A 6990-nucleotide genomic window follows, 5' to 3' on the forward strand; every position below is an offset into this window, starting at 1 on the left:
AAAACCAACAACAAAACGTCAATTGCAATCAAATACTAAAACAAATTGAATCAAATGTTCTTGGAAATATTCCCCCCCGCGAGATGGACGGACGATTTGGTCAAGGCCGCGGGGTATCGCTGGATGCAGGCCGCTACTCACCGGTCAAGGTGGAAGTCATTGGGGAGGCCTATGTTCAGCAGTGGACGTCTTACGGCTGATATGATAATGCTATTCTTGGAAAGTAATAAAATTCCTTTCTTCAATATAAATATCATCAAAATATATAAATAACAAAAAAGATATATAATACATAAGATGTAACAACAAACAATATTTCCAAAATTACAGATAACAATAACCTCTAGTGATTGAAATTCTATCGATTACAAATTGTAAGTATATTCTCAGAAAACTTATCGCTGTAACAAAGATTCTTTACAAATCAGGGCCCGTGGAACTTTTTCATACTCGGTTATCATTGACCCGAGAAACTCAAGATATAATAAACCTTATCATCTTATAATAAGACACATAATAATAATTTTACTCCCTTTTTCCTTTAAGATAAATATATTTAGTCCCTAAATTCAAAGAAGCTGTGTGTAACACTACAAAAATACAGACATCGCGTGTCGTGAAATTTATTAGGCGATAACTCTTTTATGAGAGGCTTTCACGATTCTTATAATGACGTTTGTTTCATAATTAAAATTTTCGGCCGTTCATTGTTTTGTCGGCGTAAGCTCCTTAAGTGTTATTAATTAATTTTCAGTATTATTTAACGATTGCCAAGTTATTTTGATTGAAGTAGCTGTTCCGCAAATGGTAACGAATCGAGACCAATTATATTAAAAATATTTTATGTATTTTATTTAAAAAAAAAATCCTGAATACCTTAAAAAGTATGCATATGATTATTGAATAAAAAATAATAATGAAATAGATTTATTGCATAAAAAAATATAAATAACGTCCTTCTGTATCCCAAATAAAATTATAATAACAAAAGTATCCGCACAGGTAAGTTTAGAGTTCACTTGAGTGTGCATTAGCATTACACACGGATACACCCACTATCTCCATTTATTTTTAACTGAAAATTCGCTGCCATAAAATGACAAATCCTTCGTAAAGAGTTAACGCTTTAGATAATATTTATATTGTAAAGATGTGTACTAAATCTTGTACATAGCTTAAATATTTATGTTTCGTTGTAAGTTTTCTCTTTTCTTTTTGTATCAAATAATCATCTTCACCGCCTCACGATGTTTGCCTTCACCGCCGAGCACAAGATGAATTATAAACACAAATTAAGCACATGAAAATTCAGTGATGCCTGCCTGGGTTTGAACCCGAAATCATCGGTAAAGATGCACGCGTTCTAACCACTAGGCCATCTCGGATCAATCATCATCAATCTTTATACTCATCTCGAATATATTTTTGCCTCTGGGTATATCAGTTCTTAGAACAGAGTACAGTAAAAGATGTACAATAATGATTAAAGGTAGACTACGTTAAAGTCGGAGGTACGGATATTTATAAGGTAACAGGTGCCATTTAATACCCCTGAAATATCTTTAACTGTATGCTGTCTTTGCTCACGAAAATAATATAGAATTAAGGTGATAGAGATTATAATTTATTGTTATATATATATTTACATATATTATTAACAAGTAAGGTATTGTTTTTCACAAAATAAAAACATTTTAAAAATAATATTACAAATCCTTGAAGTATTAAATATTACTCTTAATGGAGTATCAAAAATCAAAATATACTTTATTCAAGTAGGCTTTTACAAACACTTTTGCCATTGAATTCCCAAAGCCACTTTTTCGCAATGTAGATTCTACCAAGAAGAACCGGCAAGACACGCAATAGTTACTATGCCTCAACATTTGTTTGCTCTAATATTGATTAACCATTTCTCTTTGTAGTCATTCAAAAACATGACCAAATAAGATATAAACCACACTGCAATATACAGGTAATAAAAAGCCTGAAGTTAATACTTGTTACCTTTCATACAGGAAATACAATTTCAGTTCACATAATTCCACAGATAAAGCGATAGAGACGCGAAACTATAACCAACTGGACGATTTTTTCTTATCCTTTGTGTTCACGCGTCGTTCATCCGATCGTGTTGAACATTACAGTTGGTAGCGCTTAGTAAAAGTTTATTGCTTAGTAACATTAGTATACAACAAATGGTGTTCAAGTCGTATCGGTTTTTTTGGTGGTGGAGGTGTTGCAACGCAGCTCTCTATGAAAAATTAAACATATACAAGTTACTTATACGTTTGATTGTTTTGTCTGTCATTATATTTATCTATTATTGAAATTGTGATTTAAAAATATATTATATATTAAGAAATTCGAAGAGGAAATTATTAAAAAAAACATTATCTTACACTTTATGAAATAATTACAAAATTAAACAAACAAACTCTGTACCTATTAAATTGCATAACCTTTATACCAAAATAAAACATCAATTGGGTATACAAACAAAACTACCTTTAGCTAGCGTTCTGTACCAATCCAACGAGCAGAATGCCCCTTAGTACGGGTATACGCCGCCTTATAAAGACTTTTTTGTTATATAGTACAAATGAGTTTCCTAAATGTATAATTAATCTGCCTCTACCAACCTATTGGAGTAGCGTGTTAAGCTCCAAACCTCCTCAAAAGTTGATGATATCTTAGTCCAGGAAATCTCAGCGGTGCTTTAGTAGGCTGTTAACTTTGAAAAACATTGTTAATGATGTCACTTCTAATATCTCATTTTCTGTGTACACTCATATTCCAAGGTCTCATTAACTGGGAAATATGAGGTGATTAAGTATGCCTCTCTACGCTTTGACGTTTTTTTTTTATTTCTTTCTCGCTGACCTTCGTAAGACCTTTCTGTGACATAAATTTTACTCTTTTAATAAAGCACAAACAGGAAGAAAAATTCTCTATGAGCTGAGATGGTCTAGTAGATAGATTATTGTCAATGGAATGCTGCAACACTAAAATGTAGTCTTAGGAAAATGTTTTTCTTTTTTTTTATAATAATTTTATTTTGAATAATATAATTAAAAATAATGTTTATATATATATGATACATGTACAATATAGAAGAGAAACACTGATAATTTTAGAGGTTACTAAAGTGATGTGTTATATAAAAACATTTTTTGCGCTTACATTGCAAACGCTGGCTGAACCTTTTTTTTCGCTGGACACACGCGTTCACGTTTCCTCCATGTGGAAGTAGGGGGTTATGTGGGACTCAGCGGTGCTTAAGACAGCGAGTGCGCCCCCGTACACCGGAATACGCTGGCTAAATCTTATGAAATAAATCAAAGTATTGTGCACCTCAAAAAGGTCTTCAAAAAATCCGCGATGTATATTATGTCTATCTCTTAGGGATAGCCCACAATAACCATGTTTTATCCTACTTTTACGAGTAATAATGGCTTATTTTCGTAGCGATTTTAGGCAATACAACATTAATCCTAATCCAATTAAGTACCTTAACTACATTATACATTTAGTTAAAGATCATTATGGCCCTTTACAGCATGTAATTGAAATGAACATTGTCGAATATATTACCGATTTACAAAGCAGGTACATAGCGGTTTGTATTATCTAATGACTGAAAAACTGTAAATGCTGTAAGACATTCTGTAGTATATTTAGTATCAACATTGCACCCGTGCTAAGCCGGGGCGGGTCGCTAGTGAATTGTAAATAACTTTATCCATTTAAATGTACAAAAATCGTCCGATCTAGAAACTCTCAAGATAATTATCTTTACGAACCGCTCACGATATAATTGATTTTTCACTATGTTGGACATTTGCTGAATCATTCCGATCAATCAAGGGCCTCTGTAGTGGCACCATAAAATACTCAAAACCAAAAAATATATATATATTACAAAATCTAGAGTCTTCTGTTTTGTCGTATTTATCTTTTTATAAATCTGCGTCATATTTAAGTCTATTATTCATTTTGCTTTTGATTCGGTATACTCTGTTAAGCCAGGCGAGCCATGGTCTTCATTCTCCTAATCGATTTTGGCCACGACAGGTAATTCAAAGACTATCTGAGCAAGTGGGCGCGGATGTGTATGTTGTTCTGATGGAACAGATAGTGTACTAGATTCACTGTTCCTTCACTTAATGTGATGAAGTGAACCCATACATATTTTATCTGTTCTATCTTGGAAAATAATTGGTATATATACGACACATCATTATAAGAAACATGACCACACTTTTGGGTCAAAAAATAAACGTATCAGTCAAAAGGTTCGCAGCATTGACAGGCAAGTCCTAGTATACCATCATCCATGTCGGTAGTTTATATTTTTTATATAACATTTTTTATATAGCAACAATCACAAACAAATTTGATTTGAAACAAAATTCGCTTTTTTATTACCACTGCGACGCCACTATATTCAAGTCGTCCTAAATAGCGTTCTGTAATTACCGACTTACAAACCCTTTGCACTGGAATACAAAAGTAAAAAACCATTATTGCTGTTGGCTAGTGATAGTTTCTGTGTTTCGTTTAAAAAAGGAACACGTTCCAGTAAGTTACAACTGCTGATATATGCATTGATTGTATAAGAAAAAATAATCGAACTCTTTCCGCTCGTGGAAAATAAAGTAAGCAGTGAACTAGTGTGTAAACACAAGTGCACACACACAGTGTGCACTAATAATATATTCCATGAAGTTAGGTAGTTTCCCTAGATGATGGCTACCGTGTGTGAAGTCTTCTATGAAGACATCATAATCTTATAACAATTAATCATCCTAGTCACATTGATTGGGATAATTCCTGTTATTTATAAAGGCTCTATAATTATTCAGTTGTGTTCAGATATTTATCAGTCACATTCTATTTCTAAGCCACCAATTTACGAAATATTATAAATAATAAATAGTGTCCGAGAATAACCTGTAATTATAGTCACAACAATAACTCGCGTGTCGACCTTGTCTTTACAATTTCTTGTGTTGTGTTAAGTTGACAATCCAGCAAGAGTTCTACGCTCTTAAAAAAAAAGTTTTTTTATTATAACATATTATTACTTAGGACAAAAATATCATCAGCTGGTTATGTTTATGAATACATTTTAAATTTGTATTCATTAAATATATTTTAGAATGAAATATCGCTTTAATGACTACTATATTCATTATTAATTATAAAGTAAAGTTTTTAGTTTATAAAAATTAAATGTATTTTTGTGTGAAATAAAGAGAATGAGGCTGTCATTCTTTAGTTTATTATTATTACAAGTTTATTTATTTAGTATGTCTACGTATCTCCGTTTTATTTGTCTATAAGCGTGTTATGTACGTATGTATGTGACTTACACAAGTGTAAGATCAGTGAATGTCTGTGTGATTATTTAAACCCAATTTTGTTTTATTTGTAATTACTTTTTTACATTATGTACTTTTATTAATAATCGATTATCTATTAAAACTGAAATAATGACGGAAAAATAATACTTAAGAATAATTTCACTTATTCGTAAGTATTATTTAATTTGTATTATTCAATTTGAGCGATATTTTATTAAGTCATGACGGGACAATGTCTATTAATTGTATACCTTCCATTAATTCAATTAGAAATTCAGTTCAGTCATTAATTTGTCAATTATCACCTGAACTCTTAAGGCGACTCAATGTATAGCGTACATGAAACAAAATAATCAAATTAGTTTGTACATCCAAGTACGCTTTAATGGATAGCTGACCTTATTCCACGGAATATAATAACAATTTCTCTACTAACAATAATTTACTACACAAAATCGTCTTGCTTTGTTCAAGACCACATTTTAAACATCGTTTATTTTCTACTAAAATAAAGCTAACCTTACAATTAAATAATTTGGCAATTAATAGCAATTACTCAAAAAAAGGTTTTTATTATTATACCGGGAAATGTTAAATATTGTGTATTTAAAAAAAAAAAAACCCAAAGAGCTTTTAACTTTAAGGATCGTTTTTTACTTCTTGGTAGTAAATATTTTACACGTGTTCGGGCTTCATAATTTCCATTTATTTTTACGTAAACGATAAAAAGGCTTGAATTAAGTATTACAGGATGTTCACAGGATACAAAAATGGTATTATATATAATTTTTCCATGTATATTTATCATTGTTGAAACAGAATAAATAAATGAATAAATAAACCTTCTAAAACTATTCAAAGTTGCTTATAAGATCGTCAATTTTTAACGAAAATAGGTAGTAAGTCATACGAATCCACCACATACCTCCTGATGGTAAATGGTCACCATAGATATTGACACTATATGAAATATTAACTATCAAAGCACCACCGACCATGAGAACTATGCTGTTATATATCTTGTCCTTGTTACGGGCTCACTCACCCCTCGAACCGGATATAATTTAAAGTAAGTATACTTAGATTTTCAATTATAAAGAATTATTTATAAAACTTTATCGTATTTATAAACAACATAGCTGATCGAATGTAAATAAGGAATGCGAAAGTCGCTTTTAATACTCGATTACATTAAATTAATAAGAAATTAATAATTATAATTAAATTACATACAAGAGATGATTACTGTAATTTCAAGAAATATAAATAAAAAAAAGAAACCATCATTCAGCAATTTCCACGTTCACACGTTCATTTTTAAACCTAGAAATTAATAACACTAAGTTATTATATTCAAAGTATCGGTTGATGTTGGTGTATTATCATTACTGTTTAGTTTTTAAGCTACATTTAATGATCATTTAATTTATACCTAATCATTATGAGCCTTCTGGCGTATTGACAAATATAGTAAATACTAATCATAGATAATGAGATTTAATCATTTATAGTATTATTATGACTTTGTACAACATTGTATTGTATTTTTTAAGTTCATGATTTATACAGAATATTGTTAATGATATTGTCCTGACCGATTTCGGTCACGGCGGCGAATCTCAAG

This window comes from Vanessa atalanta, chromosome 7, assembly GCF_905147765.1.
Source record: "Vanessa atalanta chromosome 7, ilVanAtal1.2, whole genome shotgun sequence".
Taxonomy (NCBI): domain Eukaryota; kingdom Metazoa; phylum Arthropoda; class Insecta; order Lepidoptera; family Nymphalidae; genus Vanessa; species Vanessa atalanta.